General features: G+C 43.0%; 9 non-coding genes across 9 annotated transcripts; 7 read left to right on the plus strand and 2 right to left on the minus strand.

The window, feature by feature from the left end:
* Window positions 1-1,181: 1,181 nt before the first annotated feature.
* On the minus strand, window positions 1,182-1,254 carry Trnar-ucg (transfer RNA arginine (anticodon UCG)). The gene has a single exon. It is a non-coding gene; the product is annotated as a tRNA-Arg (tRNA).
* A 2,400-nt stretch (window positions 1,255-3,654) lies between these two features.
* Trnaw-cca (transfer RNA tryptophan (anticodon CCA)) lies at window positions 3,655-3,726 on the plus strand. Its single transcript has one exon. It is a non-coding gene; the product is annotated as a tRNA-Trp (tRNA).
* A 6,088-nt stretch (window positions 3,727-9,814) lies between these two features.
* On the plus strand, window positions 9,815-9,885 carry Trnag-gcc (transfer RNA glycine (anticodon GCC)). Its single transcript has one exon. It is a non-coding gene; the product is annotated as a tRNA-Gly (tRNA).
* Window positions 9,886-10,305: 420 nt separating this feature from the next.
* Window positions 10,306-10,377, plus strand: Trnam-cau (transfer RNA methionine (anticodon CAU)). Its single transcript has one exon. It is a non-coding gene; the product is annotated as a tRNA-Met (tRNA).
* A 390-nt stretch (window positions 10,378-10,767) lies between these two features.
* On the plus strand, window positions 10,768-10,849 carry Trnas-uga (transfer RNA serine (anticodon UGA)). Its single transcript has one exon. It is a non-coding gene; the product is annotated as a tRNA-Ser (tRNA).
* An 863-nt stretch (window positions 10,850-11,712) lies between these two features.
* Window positions 11,713-11,784, plus strand: Trnaq-uug (transfer RNA glutamine (anticodon UUG)). Its single transcript has one exon. It is a non-coding gene; the product is annotated as a tRNA-Gln (tRNA).
* Window positions 11,785-12,267: 483 nt separating this feature from the next.
* On the plus strand, window positions 12,268-12,339 carry Trnaq-uug (transfer RNA glutamine (anticodon UUG)). Its single transcript has one exon. It is a non-coding gene; the product is annotated as a tRNA-Gln (tRNA).
* Window positions 12,340-14,442: 2,103 nt separating this feature from the next.
* Window positions 14,443-14,524, plus strand: Trnas-gcu (transfer RNA serine (anticodon GCU)). Its single transcript has one exon. It is a non-coding gene; the product is annotated as a tRNA-Ser (tRNA).
* Window positions 14,525-20,131: 5,607 nt separating this feature from the next.
* Trnar-ucg (transfer RNA arginine (anticodon UCG)) lies at window positions 20,132-20,204 on the minus strand. Its single transcript has one exon. It is a non-coding gene; the product is annotated as a tRNA-Arg (tRNA).
* Window positions 20,205-22,399: the final 2,195 nt, after the last annotated feature.

The following is a 22,399-nucleotide window of genomic DNA, read 5'->3' on the forward strand; positions in this document are numbered from 1 at the left end:
TAACTCTTTTGTTAAGCTCTGAATCTTTCACGGGGCTTTGGTAAGTATTCATAGAATACTTAAGCTCAGATCTGAATGTCGTGTCAGGCTGAGCCGAACTGAAGGCAATGAAGTTGTGTTCTAGCCTTAAACCTCATGGACCCCCGGCTACAGCGGAGGAAAGCTTTGCCCAGGTGAAGCATTGCTTTTGGAGGGGGGGCAATGAGAAGTCTCACTGGAGATACCGTGGAAGGTGGATGAACACACACCTGGTTGGGTTTCCGTCTAGAGCAGACAGGAAAGAAGCCCTGGGGGCTGTGACCTCTACCCCGACAAAGGATTTTCTGCTCCTCCCCCGACCACTCGGGAGACTAGAAATTTGTTCTTCCTCATGCAGCAAATATTTCTTTACCCTGATCCTTGAACATGAATCATATGAACATGTATTGATACAACCACTGTGCCCTTGTCTAATGAAGACACAGTAGCAATTCTTTAAAAGTATCTAGTCGTATTCTGCTTTTGTTTAAATTTCTCTAAAACATCACTCTCTCTTCTCTCCCCGCTTCCCTTCTCTCCTCTCTGAGATCATGTTTCGCTCAGTAGTCCTGGCTTGCCTGAAACCGCTTGTTTAGAACCTGCGATCTTCAAGTTTGTAATGATGCTCCTGCTTCGGTCTCCTGAGTGTTGGGATTACGGGCATGCTAGCTGTTTTTCTAGTCGGGATCTGGTCCAAGCTGGTTCATTGGGTTTGACTGTGATGGCAACTTCAGTGTCTTTTAGTTTGGCGAAGTCTCCCAGATGTTTGTTTTGTTGTTTTGCTCTAATACAGACTTTTCTCTTTAATCGAGAGGCAGGGGCTGGCGGGTCTCCGAGTTTGAGGCCAACCTGGTCTACAGAGTGAGTTCCAGATCAACCAGGGATACACAGAGAAACCCTGTCTGGAAAAAAACAAACAAAAGACTTTTCTAAGAGTTAAGCTGGATAGCACTTCAGAAAGTCTCACATTCGGGATTTGGCTCCATTTCCCCTGTGGCAGCTTTGCTTCTTACTCTCGGAAATCTAGATCTCCTTGATCTGGGTGATTTGATCCAGGTTAAATATTTTTGGTTTTCTCTGTGTTTAACCAGTACTAACTTTATGTCAGGAGGCAGTTGTCAGATGGCCTAATATTGTCGAAAATTGATAAAAACAATACCGGCCAACCACGAAGGGATTCGAACCCTCAATCTTCTGATCCGAAGTCAGACGCCTTATCCATTAGGCCACGTGGTCCCATACGAGAGGGCTACTCCTCATTTGTTATTGTAAAACAGTCTGTTCTCTTCCAGATTTGGGATTGTTAGCGATATTGTCATTACAAATTCTTTGGTGAAATACGTTTACATTTAATATCATGGAGTTTCAACCAGAGACAATTGAGGACAGGAATTTGGTGATCCAGTCATGGATAATAGTTTGTTGTGGTTCGATCGTTCAATCAGAAGCAAGGATAACAGGCCAGGGTGAGCACCAGTGCTTCAGTTGGGAGTTGAAAGAGAGGAACCACTCACTGCAGGTTCGTAAAGCCCGCAGCCACCGCTATCTTGCGACGTTTCCAGGTCAAGAATTCACCTTGTGCCCTCCACAGACCCCACTCAAAACAGACTTAAGACATAAATTCAGACAGTATAAAAGAGATTCAGGAGTGGAGACCAGAAATATTAAAATCTGGACGGCTGAGGGAGGAGCAACATCGACCTGTCAGGCCTGAGAAGGCTCAACTCCAACCTGAGACTGCACAGATGAAGGCGACGGGATTTGTACCGCCCGCCACTTGTGTTCCCACCCTGCAGTTCCACAGAGAAGCTGTCTGCACTGGGCTGGCTGAGGCGGCCTGCGGGTGATTCGCCGTGTCCTCCAAATCCCTCAGGCTCATGTGCAAACCCTAGTTCTTCATAAAATCACTGTACTGGCAGATAATGTCTTGGAAGAGGCGATAAGGCAAAATGATTTTTTGTGGGTGAGACCAGTGTGACTGTCATCTTTACAAGAGGGTATTAGGAAACCGTCCGCAGAAGAAGACCACATAGATTGAGAAGACCAAGCCAAGAGAAAGAATCCTTAGGAAGAAATCCTTGATCTTTGCCTTGTAGTCGCCCAAATGATGAGAGAAAAAAATACATACATACCTGTTTTGATATGTGTGTGTAATGTGTATGTATATGATATCCATCCATCTATCTATCTATCCATCCATCTATTATCTATCTATCTATCTATCTATCTATCTATCTATCTATCTATCTATCTATCTATCCTACCTATCTACCATTTATCTATCTCACCACAGTTAACAAATAAGGCAAACAAATAAACAAAAAGAAATTCCTGTTGTTAAAACACTGCACCCTGCAATGTTCATTATGGCAGTCCTACATGACTAATACTTTGTCTTTATCCATCCTAGAAGGCCAGACGTTGTTCCCCCCTCTCTCTTCACTCCCACCTCTCTCTCTTCCTCTCCCACTTCCTCCCCACAGGGTCTCACACTGGAGATTAGGATACCCCAGGATACCCAGACCAGCCTCAAACTGGAAGTTTATCCTCTTAATAACCTGATTTTGCCGGTTACTCATTCTGAGACGTATTCCAGCTTGTGGAGAGAGAAGACCAAGTCTCAAACTGACTTCAGGGATTGGCTTTGAAGATATTAACGGGCTGAGGAGCAAGAAAAAGTGAACGGATCAAACTGTATCAGCTGTTACCATGGCAAGAAATAAAGAACTCAAAGAACACCCACACTCACACGATCAAAACATCAGGGACTCTCAAACTTTCCCTGCAGTTCACCTGGGGTTTCATTAAAACACATACTTTTGATTCATTTTCAGATTCTGCAGCAGGAAAATTTCCGTTTTCTTAATTCCCAGCTGCAAGAGGGTTCTGGCATGTAAACCTAGCATTTGGTAGACTAAGGCAGGAAGATGGCTTCCTAATTCGAGGCAAGATCTTGTCTTAAAACCCCTAGTAATAGGTTCTTGGGCACTCAAGCTCAAGTAGCCGGCCGCTTTGCTTCGGAATACAATCCTTTGCTTCTTTACAAAAAACTCAGGACCCCTTCCCGCGGCCCTAGGAACAACAACAATAATAGATGCGTGCTGCTGATCCTGGGAGAAATTTCTAAGACCCGCGCAACTGAGGACTATCTCAGTAAGGGTGCTTTGCTTGGAGTTACTGATGTGAACTGAGCGAGCCAGGGAGGCACTGTAAGTGCCAGGCAGCCGGTGGACTCTGACCCGGAGGCGAGGCTTTGGGGTCACTACTTTGTGGCCCTCCAGGGGCCAGTTCGCGTGGCACTTTGCAAAGCTTTGGCGCACTGCAAATCTAAAAGTCTGGTCTAGAGGAGATCAGTATTGGTCCTGTGTGCTGCGAATATAAGCTCCACACAACCACTGTTTTTCTGAAAAGTAGAAAAATAGAGCAAATGAGAAGACCGTATGTAAGAAGCAAGCGCGTTTGGGGGTTAAGGTTAAATCAGGGAATTCCTTACTCTGTCACGCAAGGCCTTAATGAAGCTGTGCACTGTGAGGACACAATGGATCAAACTTCAAAATAACAGTAGAGAAATATTTTAACCAGGTGAAGAGGTCATTCAGGGTCCTTAAATTAGCCTGAAAAACACCATGAAGTCATGACCTCGTGGCGCAACGGTAGCGCGTCTGACTCCAGATCAGAAGGTTGCGTGTTCAAATCACGTCGGGGTCAAGTGTTTTAGTTAGGGCGGGTGACTGAAAAGATTCTATCAAATAAACTCTACTGTGTGTATTCAATTAACCTCTTGTAGAGTGTAGTTTGAGGGCTGTGCAAACAAACAAAAAAGCACAGTGCTCTCAGTGCGATTTCTGCTGTGGCTTTCCTGTTGGGAAAAGTGAGTTCCAACTTTTGCTACTCTCAATAGAGGGTCTGTAAAGAATGCTCTTCTATAGTCTCACGATGTAGCCGAGGCTGTTCTTAAACCTCTTATCCTCCTTCCTCAGGTTCCAGAGTGTTGGGATTACAGATATGCAATTGACATCTAATGATGTTGATTTTAAATGTAAATCTTATCCTGGAAGCCACAAGTACCTGTTAGCCCCCGTTACACTGGCCTTTCATGTCCCGAAATGCATTTTGCTCTTTCTCGCCACAGGACTTTGGTGCTTGCTGTCTCCGACAAGCTGTTCTGAAAAGGTATTTATTCTCTGCCCTGCACAGCTTGAATTAGATGCTCCTGTTTCAGTGCTCCCAAGGCAGCCTTTCTTTTTCTCCGAGTGGGGCCTTCACTTCCTGGATGGTCTCCACTGACAAGTACTGGAAAAGTCAGTGCGTATGATATTGTAACCCCAGCAGAGCATATGGTGTACGGAAGGTTCTTAATAATGTTGAAGGAACTATGGAAGGAGAGGGAAGATAGATACCACGAAATACTGAACAATTTGGGAAAGATATTAGAAGTAGAGTTTAGTGGTAGCATACAGACCTGTAGCTCGGGAAGCAGCGAGAAGAAAGCCCTAGTGGTGATGGACAGAGGGTACAGCACCAAGTGTGGCTGACATCAGGAGCTCGCTTGGTTTTCATGAAGCGTTTTTACAAGCACATCCTCAATCATACCTAATGGTTTCACTGTGACATTTTTACATATACAGAATGTATTTTCATCATATTCATCCCTTATCGCCTTCTCTTGCCTCCCCCCACTTCTGTTCCCCCTCTTCTCTCTTCCCAATCAGACCCCTTCTACTTTGTGTGTGTGTGTACATGCATGCGTGCCTGTCTATCTGTCTGCCGGCCTGTCTGCCCGTGTCTCTGTGTGTTCCACTTCCATCGAGGATGCTTATAGGAACAGGACTAAGGGGTTACTTACAGAAGCATAGGCATTTTAGAGCAGTGGCTTCTGAACCCCCTTCCTCACAGCCATTAGATCCTGTGTAACCAGGGTGTGGGGTGTCTTCAGCGATAGGGGCTCACCTTCCAGTTCTCACCTTCCAGTTCTTACCTTCCAGTTCTGGTGGGCAACCAAGAGCAATCACAAAGACGAGTATTGTTTCCAGGGCCTGAGGGGGCCTCCCTGCCCAACTCAAAAAGAAGTAGCCTATCCCTGTTTGCGTTTTCACTCATCACCCAGTGGCTTCTGGGAGCAGCTTTATCCATTCACACACCTGTTAAAATTCTTTTTTATTTAATAATTTTGCATTACAGTTACTGTGTGCACATGTGTGTGAAGGTCAGAGGACAACTTACCAGAATTGGTTCTTTCTTTCCACTGTATGGGTCCTGAGACAGGGTTTCACTCTGTAGCCCTGGCTGGCCTGGAACTTGTTATATAGAACAAGCTAGCCTTGAACTTACAGGGATGCACTTGCCTCCACCCCCTAGTACTGAGATTAAAAGCCTGTACCACTCCATCCACAATTATAGCTTTCTTACAAATATAAAATGAACTTGCATTTTTTTGTTTGTTTGTTTTGTTTTTCGAGACAGGGTTTCTCTGTGTAGCCTTGGCTGTTCTGGAACTCACTCTGTAGACCAGGCTGTCCTCGAACTCACTAAGATCCACCTACCTCTCCTTCTCAAGTGCTGGTATTAAAGACATGCATGTAGCAGGAATCTTAAAGATTACTTTTTTATGTGAACTGCCATCTATATTTTTCAGATATGTATGATAAAGCCTTTTCTTGAAAAGTGGAAAATATAACTTATATAAAAAACTGCTGAGCAGATATTCTGTGCTAGTTTCTTAGAAAAATGAACCATGCCCAGGGTTTCCGCTGTTCAGCGTTGAGAAGAGCCAGTATTAACTGGTGATGAGAGTACACTATGGTCCCCATTGACGCTGTAAGAACGATGGCTGCCTCTGGTGACAATGTGAGTGTCTGAGTGCTGGGGTCAGGCCCAAGTTCAGAGAATGTATGTGGCTTGGTGTGAAAAATGGGAGCTATTTGATTCAAGAGCAAGGGGGTGGGCAGGAAGGCTGGAAGAACTGCGCACTGATAACAGTCTAGATAAAGGTTTGTATGGAGGGAATGGTACTACAGAAAACACAACTTTCTCTAACTCAAGAAAGTAGCAGTGAGAATTCAGTTGCTGCTGTTGTATTTTGCAGCATAGTGCAGAACAGCACCTGAGAATTAACAATTACATTACAAAGAACATGGGTAACTCGTTAGGCTTTATTGTAACGTGGATGAAGTTTCCCTCCACCATTATGTGCTTTTCCTCTGATGTTGTTAGGGTGCAATTACTCTGAACAGTTGTTAAAATGGCAGGACAGGGGTCCAGAGAGATGGCTCAGCGGTTAAGGGTGACTGTTAACCAGCTTCAGAGGACTGCAGTTCAGTTTTCTAACACCCTCATCAGTCAGTTCACCACTGCCTGTAACTCCAATTCCAGAGAACCTGACACTTCTGATGGTTTGTGTGCCCTTAACACGAATAAACGGTTACCCTTTAAAAACCGGGCAGGACAGATTCTACCCGAGTGACTGTATAGAGAAAGGGACCTGCCATGTACAGCTGACCTCAACTCCACACAGCGAGAGCAGCTTTACAGACAGCTTTACAGGTTTACAGACAAGCGGCTGGGTGAAGGCAGGGCAAAGACGGAAAAGTACTGAGACAGGGGCATGGGAGGGTCCTCACTCACTGGCATGGCTTGGAAGGATTCTTCCTAAAACTGGGCTGGGCAGGGCAAAGTTGGGGCCTCCATACCAAGAGAATCCAGGAAGCCTGACGGAACTGTGGTCAGTGAGGAAATCCTTGTGGGTGTGTGCTGCTCGGACTGGTTCTCATCACTATCTCATTCTGGAGAGCCTCATGGCCAGAGGGTCAAGGTGACATGACCCATGCTGTGAAGATTCCAGATTTGGAGGTGGGGAGGCGAAGCTGAGACATGATATCATGAAGCCCGAGCTGACCTAAGCTTTCTATATAGTGAAGGATGAACTTGGACCTCTGTTCCAGGCATTGACTACCATAGCCAGAATTCTAGTTATATATATTCCCCTGCAAACTAAGAAATGGCTTTAATTAATTAATTAATTAATTTCTGAGACAGGATTTCTCTGTGACAGCCCTGGCTGTCCTGGAGTACTCTGTAGACCAGGTTGGCGTGTGCCACCATTCCCTGGTGACATTTTGATTTCTTAACACCATAAAACTGATTTTGGTTTTGAACCAAAAAAAAAAAAAAAAAAAAAAAAATCTGTCCCTAGAGACTAGTTACTTCCTGTAACAATGTCACTGACTTTGCTCTGCTGATGCAGTTGAGGTCTAAACCCTAGAAAAGGAGCTCATGTTTGTGAAGAAAGAAAGAAAGAAAGAAAGAAAGAGAGAGAGAGAGAGAGAGAGAGAGAGAAAGAAAGAAAGAAAGAAAGAAAGAAAGAAAGAAAGAAAGAAGGAAGGAAGGAAAGAAAGAAAAGGAAAGGAGTGACTGGTCCTAGGTGTGGTGGAGGAGAAACTTTATTGTGGATAAAAGGGAGAGCATAGAGGCAGAGACATCTGGGAGAGTCCAGCGTGGACATGACCCTGAGAAGCCAGGCCAGCGTCAGCTTTGCTATGTTAAGTAGGCATCTTAGCCATTGTCCCAGGCTTGAGACTTAAGTTTGGAAGGTGACCGCTTCTGTAAATGTCATTTTAATTTTACCTCACATGTGACTCACCAGTTTAAAATTTGTTGGGTGTGTGCTTCTGCCTTGTTTAGACTCGTTTTTGTGTTTTTTTTTTTTTAGTTCAGCATTTTTTGTGTCTCATTGCCTGTTCTGACTCGAGTGTGACTTATAGTGAGCACGTCCGACAGTGATATGCTAACCATTGTTAATGACTCCAATATTTGGGAAGGAAATGGTAGGTTCTACCTAATGTATTTCTATAGTATATCAATCCAAAGACTCAAAAAACCAAATTAACCAAACAACAACAACAACAACCCCAAACTATCAAACAAAATCCAGACCCCAAAAAAGGCTTTGGTTTCCAATAGGCAAAGGAGTGTCTTTTAGAGTCAAGGTGTACTTTTTTTTTTTTTATTGCTGTGATAGAACACCAGATCAAAGCAGCTTCACGGAGGAAGGATTTACTCTAGTTCAGAGATTTCAGCGATACATTCCATTGCGATGAAGAAGAGACAATGGCAGGGAAGCAGCTGATAAGGGAGCAGAAAGGGATGGATTCTGCTTTAGCGTGCTTTCTCCTTCTTATTCGGTCCAGAACCCCAACCCAAAGAATGGTTCTGTCCTCAGTTAGGGCAGGGCTTCCTAATCCAGAGGCTCCCTTGCAGACATTCCTAGAAGCCCACCTTTTCAGTTATTACGGATCCTGCCAGCGTGGCAGTCATTTTCAATCACAGGGGCTTGAAGCAGGGTCTGTAGATATAGTTTAGGCCAGTTTTGAACTGGGGGCGATGAATGACCTTGAACTCCTGATCTGCTGCCTTCACCTTCCAGGTGATTCCATTACAGGATTGCCCCAACACATCCAGTTACAAGTATTTTAATTTCATTGTAAGACAGCTATAAGATGACCTAGCTACTGGTTTTCCCATACATTTAATTTTTTAAAGTAATTTTTTCTACATTTTTGTGGGAGCTGGTATTGAATGTGAGGATTGAAAATATCTCGGTGGGGGAAAACAAACAAACAGAAACTATCCCAGTGGTTTACTCTCCTTATTAGCATGAGTTTATTTCCTACACTTCCATCAACTTAGCATTCCATTCTCCAGGTATTTGCTCAGGAACCAGGCTGCTGCAAATAAGTGTTTGTTTATTCCAGGACTCCCCTGAAATACCCATCAGAGTCTCGGTGAAGACTTTGAATGACGGCTTTGCACGCAGACTTTGGGGTGGTTATAAAATATTTTGTCCAACATGTCCAGTAACAGGCTTCTATCCAAGAGTCAAATGAATGATTTTGAAGAGAAAATTTTCAGTCCACGGATGCCTTCCGATGACCACAGCTACTCAACATCCTTCATCGTCTGAGAGATCCTTCCTCCAGGTAAGTTCCTGCTCAATAACCGACTCACATAAACTAACTGACCCTCCCTCCGTCCCTCCCTCCCCCAACTCTTCTTCTTTTTTTTTTCCTAGACAGATTCTCATTATGTAGCTCTGGCCAGTCTGAACTGCTATGTTAACCCCCCGTGGGGTAGAGTCGAGGGCTCAGGGGTCTGGGGGACGGGGTATGGGACGGAATTCAAAGAGATTTGTCTGCCTCTTCCTCCTCGGTGCTGGGATCGCAGGTGTAATTAAATGTTTTTTCTTTTAAAATGTTTTATTTTAAATTGTTTTTAATGAGCACCATTTAAACTCCCTTTGAAGCCAGCTCTTTATTCCAATTGTTAGAGATAAGTAATTAAGAACAAATTAAGGTAATTTAATCAAAATTTGAGAGGTTTCTCATACTCTCCAGCTCTTATCCTACTTGTAGGACTTAGAGAAACTTGGTTACAGCTCCAGCTCTTCCTTTTCAGAAAACCAGTAAGAACCTTTAGTTTGCGGTTTCGCCTTCTTGCTTTTTCTTTTTTATTTTCTCCCTCCCAAAGCAGTCAATTACGGCTACCAAAAATGCCCTTCCACCCTTGAAAGGCTCTGCAACTCTGTTCTGAAGAAGACCAGATGGACCAGACTGCCTACTTTAATTTCATTTTATACAGGCTTTCAGAGTGTTTCTTTCATGTAATAAAAAATCTTTAACATTTTTGAGTTGAGATAATCTCTATTTTTAAATAATTTCTAAAAAATTAATCTGATCAAAAGGGAAGAAACGGCACAACAATAAACACATAAGGAGAAAGAATAAGTGCAAATAGCAAGCGAGCATTGGTGGTTCAGTGGTAGAATTCTCGCCTGCCACGCGGGAGGCCCGGGTTCGATTCCCGGCCAATGCACGGCTGACTTTTTGAAAATTCCTCTTCTATTATGAAGTCACGAAAAAATAAAAAAAATTAAAAAAATAAATCATTATGGGTTCTGAACTTGAGGAGTATAACGAGTTCAAAGCTTTTGAAAGCTTGCTATTTAAAATTTTGACATTACTGTGCCTTTGGTTTTCTAACAGGAAACAATTGCTAACGAGCTCCCGAGCTCCAGCTTCTGATTTTCTGACTGATTTTCAGCGGGAAGAATCCTAAACCGGTGAATTTGGCTTTGGGTAGCGCAGTCGTTTGGCGATATTAAGGAATGTAACGTTTCCTATCCTGCTCGGCAGTCACCAAATGGTTAGAAAAAGAAAACTACCTAGAAAATGGTAACGGATCAAACGCTTTTTGTGTTGAATAAAGACGAACAGTTAGGACATTTCTAGCGCAAGCAGAGTGGCGCAGCGGAAGCGTGCTGGGCCCATAACCCAGAGGTCGATGGATCGAAACCATCCTCTGCTAGACTTTTGAAAAGATGCCAAGTTTCAGGGAAAAGCTATTATTAACAGTGTGAATCACAAATTCTTAGGATAGCTTTTTGAGTAGCGAACCTGAGGTCAAAGAATCACAAAGGTAGGTGTTGTGAATAACGTCTCCCTGTATTCAGGTTCTGGTAGAGTATGCCATTCAGCTTCCTAGATTCGTTGTCACTTTGTCCTGAGCCTCTGCGAGGTCCTGAGGACGCCCCACATCAGAAGGCTACCATTCCTGTCTGCCAATCTTCAATCTCAGTCTATTTTAGCACGATGAGAAATCGTCTAGCTCTGTTAATACAGGGCAGAAACGTGGTTCCAAGAGAATACAAGAGAATTACTTCTCATGGGAATATATCCTAAGCCTGTGTTCACTCTTGTAGTCGTGGCCGAGTGGTTAAGGCGATGGACTTGAAATCCATTGGGGTATCCCCGCGCAGGTTCGAATCCTGCCGACTACGTAGTAGAATTTTCTTGGCAGGTAATAAAAATCTGTCCCTACCAAGTGTATCAACACTGAAACTGACGCAGCTTTCTTTGGTTGGGGACAGCATATTATTCCAATTCCATTTTCTTTTGAATTTAACAAGACGCAAGCTACTACTGGTTTGATACTGAAACCAATTGGACGCCTGTACTCACCTACTTCCCTTTTGATCGTCCAAGACCTTGGGCACATGCAGCACAATGCGATTCCACTCTAGGGTGTATTTAATGTTTTGAAATCAGTATTTCAAACATATTTCCAGTTTGGCCTGCCTCTAGATTGTTTCAGAGGACAAATTTCTGAGTCAAAATACCAGGCAATTTTGCAAACTGTTTTTGCCTAAATTTTATTTAAAAAAACAAAAGAAAACAAAAAACTATTGCTGTTTAAAACGCTCAGGCTTCCTAGCGCATACAGATATTGTCGTAGAGAAAAATAAACATAATAAAATATATTATTAATATTACATAAGCAATCGATCCATTGTGAAATGCGGATAAGGACAAAGAAGTAAAAATATTTAAACAGGTAAAGCAATTCATGTTCTCTTTCTCAAATTACAAGTAAATTCTTCTCATATTTAGCTCCTTCGGTTTTGCATTTCCCATACGCCTGTTTTTGCCAAGAGATTTATAAGTGTTGGCACTTTTTCCTGTAAATTTTAGTCCAGCAAATGTCAGGTCTGGCAAACACACAATTCTCATTTTGCAAGGAGCCTCTATACCCATACTTTTCTCCAGCGGTGCAGAATTACGCAGTAAATCCAGACCAAGAAGGTACAGGAAATCAGTCTCCACATTCTCGGTCTAAGCTTTGCCAACGACCTTGCTCTGTGTGGGCCCCATGGTGTAATGGTTAGCACTCTGGACTTTGAATCCAGCGATCCGAGTTCAAATCTCGGTGGGACCTCACGTGATTTTTGTTGCTCCTCCTTCACAATTTACTGCCAACCTTCAGAGCAAATTCAGAACCGCGCCCCCTCCAGAAGTTAGTGTTAGTGAACATTTTTCTCAGGTCATCTTTTGCCCAGACTGCAAAATAAGATTCTTTTCTTCTAAACCAAGGATCCACGTGTCTCCATTGTCTCCTCTTTTGTTGGAAAGTAGAGTTACCCTAATTTGGCAAACTTTGTGCAAACGCGAAGTTTAGGTCTTGTTTATCTTGGAGCGGACTGAATTCCTATGTAAATAAGTAACTCAATATTGTTTGAACTTCTGTAGATTTTGTGCGTGAACTTGGTTCTTACAGAACAGAGCACGTGAGTCATTCAGTGCATTTTCTGTCTGAGGTAAACTTATTATGAATGAAAAATACAATTTACCTCTTAATTGAAACTCAAATGTATTTACTCATACTTTAGGTAGTTTATTAAGGAATAGACATCCTGCAAGTGGCCCCATGGTGTAATGGTTAGCACTCTGGACTTTGAATCCAGCGATCCGAGTTCAAATCTCGGTGGGACCTTTGTGTTTTGAGTTTCTTCCACTAGTGTGTGAATCTTCTACTTCTTCCAGTGGGTGAACCACCCTTCCTTAAACTCATTTCTGGCCTATGCAAAGTGTATGATGTTAGCGAGCCAATTGTTCAAGTGTCTTATATATTCTCCCTGGGATCTTTTCTTTGGAACCTCTACAAAATATATTTTCAAATGCAAAAAGAAATGGCAGCAACAAGCTTCTCATGAATTATATGGTTATAGTGGCTGTTATGCTAGACTCTGAAATGTGTCCTGTCCACGTCATAGTTCTCCTTCCTCTGCCCCACATCCCCAGTCTCCTGAATCATCCATTAATTCACCTTCAGGATGTACACAGCTATGTGCAGGTACTTCCATTTTTTAAATTTCAGTTTCTCCTTTTCTTCGAGGCTATTTAAAGTAAAACTGGCATTTAGCACTACTTCTGTCTTGGAAAGGTTTGGGCTTCACAGTGGTACAGTTGTGTGCATCTTAGGGACTCAGGATATAATGTCTCTAGCACCTGGACTTGAAGCCTCAGTGGCTCTGTCTGTTTTGGTGTCCTTGCTTTTCATTTTCGCACAAATCAGGAGTATACCTGGTATGCATAGGAAGATACACCCTCAGATGTACACTTCCTCTACTCAGGAACAAATCCTAGTTCCTTGCTCTTTCTTCTGGTAAAGGAAGCACTAGCCGCATCTCTATTTGTGTTGCACTAGGTGATGTTAAAACCCACACTTAAAAAAAAAAAAAAGAATAATGAATTTAGGTATAGATGAAAAAAGAGACACGTATTCTCTGGTATCCAGAGACAGGTGTGACTGTTTACTGGTCCTGGATCTCAGGAGCTAGCCTGACACTCACAGTTGGGCCCTAAGGTCTGTCTTCTGAACCTCTGTGACTTCACAGCGTCTCCACACTGACGTTTCTGCTTCGATGAAATGAGGTAGAAATTTGACCAAACAACAGCAAAACTTTTCATATCCCGACTAAGCGTGCATGATCAAATAGTCACCGAATATCTCCTGACAACTAGGAAAGAGAGATCATCACAGGTTTTATAGTCTTTCCTTTCCACTCTTCACCTTCTACGGCAAATGTATTGGTTACACAAACATCATTTTAAAAAATGAAACAATTTCTTAGTGTGTCAGTTACAAAATTGTAGTGATTAGCTATCTGAACACTTTACCTGGTAGTCTCAATGCAGAATGAGGCACCTTGCTTGCACCTTCCTGCAGTCACGAATTCCACACACAAATGCTACAAAGCCCTTTACTCCAGCATGCTGCTGAGTCTTCCAAGGTTTCTCATGATACGTGTTCTTTCTACCCACAGAGCAACAAATCCAATTCATCCAACTGCAAATGTGCCCCTGATGATCTTTGCTTGGTTTGGTTTAGTGTAGAAATAAGTAACAATAAGAAATGTATCAAATGGCAATACCAAATGACCAGTTTTGTCACATTTCCCTCTATAAAATGAACAAAACAAAGTCTCCTCAGATAGCCTTGCAATTCTGGTCTCAAAGTCTGACGTCTGACGTCTGACGCTAAGAACCAATCATGACTTAGCTGAGTACCCCAGTTCTTCACTCATATCCTACCTGGGCTCCTCGGAGTCAAGCATTATGTCATATGATAGGCATTTATTTATATTAGATACCTACTTGGGAGCAAGGAGGGGTGCATCATAATCCAAATGATGATAACATTGATATACGTGACCGCATAGAAATGAAAAACTCCAATTTGAGCTTTGAAACGAGAGTCATCATAAATAGTCTTCCTTATTCATTTCTCCTGCTGTGGTTTTACTTAGATCTACTTCTTCCCAGCAGTTCATTTTTGCTTTTATTTTATTTTATTTTTTTTAAATCAAACTAAAAGAGCCATTTACAGACAGCAAAGGCTTTGGTTTCATTAATGACATATATGTGATGAAGTGACAGGGATTGCAAGAAACAGTCTAACTAAAAAGCCAAATAAAACTAATGGATATCTCCCCCAAAAAAATCCAAACCCAAAGAAAATGCCAACTCCCTTTCCCCCAAAAATCAAGTCATAGGAGACACAACATGCTATCTATCAAAACACCCCAACAGGGATGACGAGGTGGCCGAGTGGTTAAGGCGATGGACTGCTAATCCATTGTGCTCTGCACGCGTGGGTTCGAATCCCATCCTCGTCGTTCTTCTCTCCCGCTGTTGTGTGGGTTTGAGGTTTTAGCACCACCATGGTGAAGAAAACACATGTCAGATTTTAAGTCTGCGCGTTTCCCTTCCAAACCGATCCTGAACCGCCTGGTCCCCGCGCGCTCTCTCTTCTTCCTTTGTCTTCACTTATGCTTTTTTTTTTCTCAAATTTGCATTTTTGAGACTTTAGGTATGTTTCCCTGCCCTGCCTTTCCACTGTTTGCTGACTGACTTTGTCTTTTAGAAGCGGGTTTCCTTCCTGTTTCTGGGCATGACGTTCCTTATACTGGTAGTTCCTTTGGCAAACAAACAAACAAAAAACAAACAAAACCAATAAAAACCTCGTGAGATTGTGATCAATGGTAGCCCTTCGCCTTGACTTTCCTCCACGGAAAGATCGTCTCAGGCATCGCAGTCTGTCTCCTCCCTTCCATCTGCTTACACTTACATCTTAATTTTAGCACAGCGTCCCAGAAAAACCACCACTTACCTGCTTTCGCAGCAAAAGATTGCCCACCCATAACAGAAACACAAGATTGATGGGACCACTAATAAAGACGGTCTCTGAAAAATTTCTTCTCTTTGGCCTTTGTCTCTTTTACAGATAAGGACATTGAGGGAGAGGTGTTTCTGTCCTGATTGATTTTGTAAATGAATGCACAGGCGGTGACTGTTCTGATTGGAGGCAGTCTGGATTCTTCAGAAAGTGGGTGCTGTACATTGTCCCAGAGATGTTCGATGTCAGGGACACCTGAGCAGTCACACTCTGGCCTCTACCTGCACTTTACAGGAAAAGGAGGCACAATGGAACTTGACTTTTTTCTCTTTTAAACTTTACACATATCAAACATGCAACAGATGTTTATAAAATAAATGCTTATAGACATTGCACGTGTGTGTGTGTGTGTGTGTGTGTGTGTGTGTGTGTATGTGTGTGTGTGTGTGTGTGTGTGCGCACATTCTAGTGTTAATGGAGGTACTGAAGGGATTTAAACTTTCTCTAGTTGGAATAATCCAGTGTCGTCACTCTTTTGGTAATAGCCAAATGATGGTTTTAATTGTACCTAAGTGTGTGGCACTGTTCAAAAGTAGGGTGCTAGATGTGGGTACTGTTTTGCCTTTCTGAGCCTTCCATCGTGATTAAAAAAAAAAATCAAAGAGAAAAGCCAGGCACAGTAGCGCCTGTCTGTAATCCCAGTGGGTGGAAGGAGGAGGGTTGGATGTTCAAGAGCATCCTTGGCTAAATATGGATTCCAGGCTACATAAAGGAGAGGAGAGAGAAGGAGAGAGGGAGAGAGAGAGAGGGAGGGAGAGAGAGAGGGAGAAGGAGAGAGGGAGAAGGAGAGAGAGAGGGAGAGAGAGAGAGGGAGAAGGAGAGAGAACAAACCAAATCTGAGTAAACCTGTGGAAGGCATTTCAACCTATTCAAGAAGGGGTGCCTTAGAGAATAGAGAGGACAAGGCAGGTAAAACCCTAAGAGCTCAGGCCCTCTTGCCCCCCCCCCCCCATGATGGTCCACTTGTGCCTTTGTGACTGACTGTGCCTGCTTTCATTTTCAATGGCCATTGCTTGCTACAACTCTCTGTGTTTGCGTTTGGATTCTTAAAGTGAGAACCAAATATAGCTTCAGCAACAGCAGTACCCATTCGCCTTTCAATGGAGGACTGAATATCTGACACTCGGGACTAGGCTTAGTTCAGGCACTGAAGATCTATCACCGAGAGACACACCAGAAGTGTGTCTTCTGTTACTAGTGGACACTGCTGGTATCAGCAAATAGCGAACAACATACACAATAAGTCATGTCGAAATAATTTCTCTATTGTTTTCTTTTGGTGTTGTTGACTATAAAGCTCAGAGCTTCATTCAATGATGGGTAAGTGCTTTACCACTGAGACAAATGCTCAGATCCTAAATCATTTCTAAAAATAAAAATGAGTATAATAGTTTTGCATTTACCTGCCCCAAAGTGAATTTTACTCTTGAAGGGAATATACATTAGAAATAGTTTCCAGAAGACCATTGTTAGTTTTCACTGGAGGTTTAGGGCCTGACTTGGTAGCTAACACTCATAATCCCAGCATTGGGGATGCTAAGGCAGGAGAATCACCTTGAGTCCCCAATCAGCCTTGACATTATATATCCTTTTGAATCTAGAAATTACATTGCTTATTTCACTTTATTTTATTTAGGTTTCACTCTTTAGAGTAAAGGAGATTTTATTCAAAAGCAAATTACAGATTAAAAATGTACTATCAGCTGGGCAGTGGTGGAGCACATCTTGAATCTCAAAACTTGGGAGGCAGAGGCAGGTGGATCTCTGTGAGTTTGAGGCCAGCCTGGTCTACAGAGTGAGTTCCAGGACAGTCAGGGCTACACAGAGAAATCTTGTCTCAAAAACCAAAACCCAAACAAAACAAAACAAGAACCCCCCCCCCCCAAAAAAAAAAAAACCTATCAAGAATGACACCAGGACACATGGAGGAAGCACTCTCAGGGACCAGCTTCTGTGATTCGTCTATAAAGGACACAGGGCAAGTGGTGTGGATGAGATGAAGTCCTGAGTGAACGGGTATCATTGACGAGTGTATAAGGCCATGTCAAAGACTCCGATGCTTCAGATCCATGGGAATGGCAAAGCATTCTCTGAGTGAGGCTCCCAGGTATGGAAAAGTCTTCTCCTGGTCCACATACTGGTGTTAACAAAGGATTGCCCTTGAGCTAAAACCACATCACCTTGTAGAAACTATTAACCACACCTCCCTCCTCCTGGATGTCTACAGCCTAAGATGGCTCCCTATAGAGAATTCTTAACAAAATAAGATAAACCTGATTCCTTGTTCAGCTCTATACAAACCCACCAAACTTCCTGGTTCCTGCTGTTGGTGTATCTTCATCAGAGTGCATGACCAACCCCATCCCAGCTTTTCTGCGTGTCTATTGTTTCTTCTCCCCGTAATGGATCCAGTTAGGTCAATCTCTAAAATGTGCAAGTCATTGCAATGTGCAAATATTAACTGGCTGTATGAATGTGTACTGCAGCACTGCCTAGAACCGTAACTATTAGTAACATAATGAATAAGAGATTGGTCACACACACAATGCTATCCCCAAATAGAAAACTATCAGACCATTAAAATTTATAGTACGGAGATGTACAAAGTGTGTGTTGTATAACAATATACAAACTCTATAGAAACACTGCAATGAAAAGGCCGATAAAACGAGTCAGTAAATATTTTTAGTTTTCCCACTTATCTTTAAAGAACATTGAACACTGTCCTTTAGTTCAGAATGTCCCCCCAAATAAATGAAAAAGCAGCAATGTTAAACGATGGTAAGTTGGAAAAAACGGATACAGTGGAGTCTTGTGAAGACCGTGTTCCGATGTTTAACCCACCGGCTCTTGGTCTGGTGTAGTAGTGGATCACAGGAAAGAGTTTCCCGGAAGGCAGCCGACTGCCTTCATCATTTGTTTCAACATCAAGAGCACTTGCTTAGCATACGCCAGGCCCGGAATCTGGGGTCGATTCCCTGAACTGGCAAGGAAAAAAGGTCAAAACTGCTGGTTGTGGCCAAGGATTTGGTGGCTCTCTAGTGCCCTCAGGTGGCTGCGCTGAAGTATTGCTTGGCGGTGGGAACTGTGAGAAGGACGTCCAGGGCCCACAAAAGCCTGGCCGCAGATCTCCGTTTTGGAAGCTATGGATGAACTTCTAGATACTCATGTGCAGGCTTCGCTGAGCAGCAGTTCCCAGATCCCTTGGGTAAAGAACAAGGCACGTGGTTGGAGGAGCCTATGGTGCCGCAGGTGGAACCCAGTGTCTATTTACCCTAAGCAAGTACCACCGAGTTTCCGTTTGCTGATCTTTGACTGCCTCTTAGCAGTTCCTCTTTCCAAGGACCAACAGAAACATATCCTCAGTTAGGCAAATTGGAATTTATTGGTTTATTACAAGGAAGAAGGCAAAACGTCATGGTGAATCAATCGACTTAGAAACTAATTATTTTTATCTAGCTAAAAACGATTAAGTAGGATTGTGGTTTTGGTGGGAAAGAAGTGGTCATCATACAGAGTGGGTGTGGGAGGTACGGGACGGGTCCGTGTTTAGGACATTTAGCTATTTGCTAGTGTTCCTAGTTTACATTGGCACTATCAGTCGATTCTGGCATGTCTGCCTTGCCATCCTCCCTCCCTCCCTTCCTCCTCCCCTCCTCCCCTCTTTATCCTCTTCCCGTTCTTCCCTTCCCTACCCGGGTTCCATTCACTTTCCGTTCACCTCCCAAGAGCTCCAGGGCATGTTTTTTCTGAACGCCCATTTTAAAGCAGCATGTCTCACGTGTTTATCAAAGGGTGTAAATGTGACATTTTCTCAGTTAGAGACAAGTCTCTAGTGTCTGGTGACCACTGAGGTCTCTGGGTGTCCAAGATCGCTCTACTTTTTCAGCCTTCCTGGGTGGGACAGGCTTTTTCTTTCTGTATCTTTTGCTATCTATACATTAGAAAGGAAAGGAAGTGGGAAATACTTTGATTCAGCGTGGGAGGTTTCCTAGTTTCAAGGTCGGAGAGAATCTGAGCTTGCTTTACCCAGCAGGGCTGCATAAGGAGATGATTTGGTCAGGGGCGTGGTTAGCAGGTGTTTGGAAGGGTCGACACTTGGCTGTGTGGTGTGCTTTAATCTTGCAAGAGGGAAGTCCTTTGCCCCTCCCCTTGGGATGTTATAAAAAGCCGTTTGAATAAACCTTTGAGGCCACTGGGTATTGATCCAGGCCCTCCCTGAGCTATCCTGTGTTTTTTCTTCTTGTGGGCTACGTCTCTTTCTATCTGATATTTTCTTATCCCTGTCTCCTCATCCTAAGAACTCTTCAAAAGGTGGGAGCTGGACTCCCACAATTCAGGCACGATTTTATATTCTTGGATCAGAATTCCCATTTCTGCCAGGCATGCTGCGGCAGGCCCGAATGCCTGGGAGAGAGGAGGTCAGGCTGTGCTACTTGAAACCCTGTCTTTGAGACAACCAAAAGCAGCGGCGGGGATCATTTGGGATAATCTAACCCCGCAAAATTGAGGCCCAGAGGTCTGCTGTCTAAATATGGCAGAATCTGGCAGCTGAGATACCTGACAGCCTCTTCAGTCTTGATTCTTGTCCTTCTGTCTCCCAGTTCCCCGTAGCTGTTCTCAACCTGTGAGTCGTGGCTCCTTTGGGCGCTTGAACGACGCTTTCACAGAGGTCGTATATCAGATATTCACATTACGATTCATAACAATAGAAAAACTACCGTTATGAAGTAGAAACGAAATAATTTTATGGTTGGGGTCAACACAACATGAGGAATTCTATTAAAGGGTCACAGCATTAGGAAGGTGGACAACCACTGCTTTAAGGCCTTAAAAATAAAACTATCTTCCAAAACAAAAATCAACAAAAAAACAATCTTCCTTTTCACTTTGATAGGAGGAAAAAATTTCGAAAAACACAGAAAATGCGGTGGGTGGGAGAGGGGCAGCTTTTTCTTTTTTTTTTTTTTTTAAAAGCAGATGTTAGAATTTAATTTGTGGAACTAAGAAGGGAGAGAAGGAAGGAAAAAAAAAAAAAAGTCCCAATTAACCACGAAGGGATTCGAACCCTCAATCTTCTGATCCGAAGTCAGACGCCTTATCCATTAGGCCACGTGGTCACTGCACAGGATTTTGCTCATAAGCTTTATGAAGTAAAAGACACTTTGGCTGCGCTCTGGCAGCACATCATAAAAGGCAACCAAGGTCCACTCCGTGGATTTCCGTGGGTTATTTGGGGTCACAGAGTCGGATTTAGGAAATGTTGAGACTGAATAAATTCGGTATTGCAACACATGGCTGGTTCACGGAGAGAAAAGTCGGCGTGTACTCAGAACTGTGTTCATGCTCCCCCCCCCCCCCCATTATTTACAGACTCGGTTCTACCTGCGGCGGCGCGGGTGTGACCCTCCCACCTTCTTCCGGTACTTTTGCTGATTCTTATCACTTGGGTTTACAGCACTTCTCAAGATACATACTTGTTCACTTCAAAAAGAAAACAGTAGTTTTATTGGGGATCCTCTGGTGTCTTGAGAGTTCCAAGGCTATTAATTACTATTTTTATGTTAGCTTTCACTAAGAAGAGAAACAGGAATAAAAAGAATTTTGACTGATGCCATTTAATGGATTTTTTTAATTCATGAATTAAATGTAAAAAAATGGCATTTAATTCATGAATTAAAAAATCCATTAAAATCATTTTAGAGAAGATACATCCATAAAATTTATGATACTTTCATGATCGCCACACAGCAGTCACTGGAGTTCAGAAACGGGGCCTTTTATGCAGCCTTTCTTTCCTGTGAATAGAATAACATCTGGAAAATAGCGTGAATGAAATAGAAATGTGAATTCTTTAAACATACATTTGTTCTGAAATCCCACAGTCACGTGTCAGGTGAGCTTAGGTCACACAGACACATTCTTCAGTTCTCCAAAAGCTGACTGTGGAATTGTAACAGGACCCCAGACCTGACTGACTCCACAGTGGAAGTGCCACTCAGTCTGTAGAACTCAGCACACAGACAGCACCACCTGCCCCAATGAAAACCAAGACCTGATCCATCAAAGTCCATAGTTCTGGCAAAGTCTCTAGATGTATTCACCTTACCTTTTGGCTTCTGTAGTTCTGCTTCTGGCTAACTGTTCTTGTTAACTGAAGTATGCCAAGCCAGGACATGGTTTCTGTGCTTAAAAGTCCATTCTGAGAAAGGCTTGGAGCTATACTGGGATCCTGATAACACAGTGTAGTCCCTGCCTGGCTAAATAAGACTTTCTATTGGCTTAAACTCACATAGGAGCAGCCTACTCTGGTGAATACCCCACAACAGAATGATGTTCTCTTTCTTCCTGGAGTTGAAGATTGCCTGAAAAGCTGCTCAGATGTTCAAATGGCATGCGCAGTCTGGCTTAGCTACCACGGGAAATGGTGGTGTAAGCAGTGAGAACGGCTGAAGTCTTCTCGGTCTTCAAGACTTTTCTTTCTGCTGTCACAACACAGTGTGTGTTAACTGAATGGACTGTGCATGCTTATATATACACATATATATGTAATAATAATAGTAATGAAAGAGGCCATGAATTTCATAAGGGGTTGAGAGGGCGTAATGGAAGGAGCTGGAGGGAGGAGAGGGATGGGGGAAATGATATAATTATATTTTAATTTAAAAAACTGCAAAACAAACAAACAAACACCCCCAAAATTTGTACTGAGTGGGTTGGAGGAACATTTGGGATGGTGACATTTGTGTGTGTGTGTGTGTGTGTGTGTGTGTTTAAGATCTGTTTTGCAAAGCTTGTATATGGAATGTTAAGATAGAGATGACCAATTTAAGAGGGTCAGTCTTACATAGCTGAATATTAGCAGCCCCAAACATACACATGGAAGCATTCCCACCCAGTCTGTATTAGGTGTCCCGTGTTCTAACATTTCATCCCATTTCCAGTGGTTGGATAGACGATCTGAGTGTCGCCACTTCTCTTTCCAGAACCCTCTCTCTCACCTTCAAACTCTCCCACACTGAATTATTACAGGTAGAAATATTTTGCTCTCTTGTGTCCTGTTTGTTTCTTTGCCCAGAATGCTTTTCTTGTCTGTCTAGGAAGCACTTAACTTACTCAAGTTTCTTCTCAAAATCCATCCCTTTTTCTGATCTATAAATACCAGTGTGATGGCTGAAGAGACTCCATTTTATGCTAGCCACCCATCTTAGTGCTCACTCGCCATTTGTCTGTGACTCCAGGCCCTGGAAGGTAAGTTCCCAGTAACCCTGACTCAGTGACAAACCCCCACACCATCCAAAAGTGTACAGCCATG

Source organism: Peromyscus maniculatus, chromosome 5, assembly GCF_049852395.1.
Source record: "Peromyscus maniculatus bairdii isolate BWxNUB_F1_BW_parent chromosome 5, HU_Pman_BW_mat_3.1, whole genome shotgun sequence".
NCBI lineage: Eukaryota > Metazoa > Chordata > Mammalia > Rodentia > Cricetidae > Peromyscus > Peromyscus maniculatus.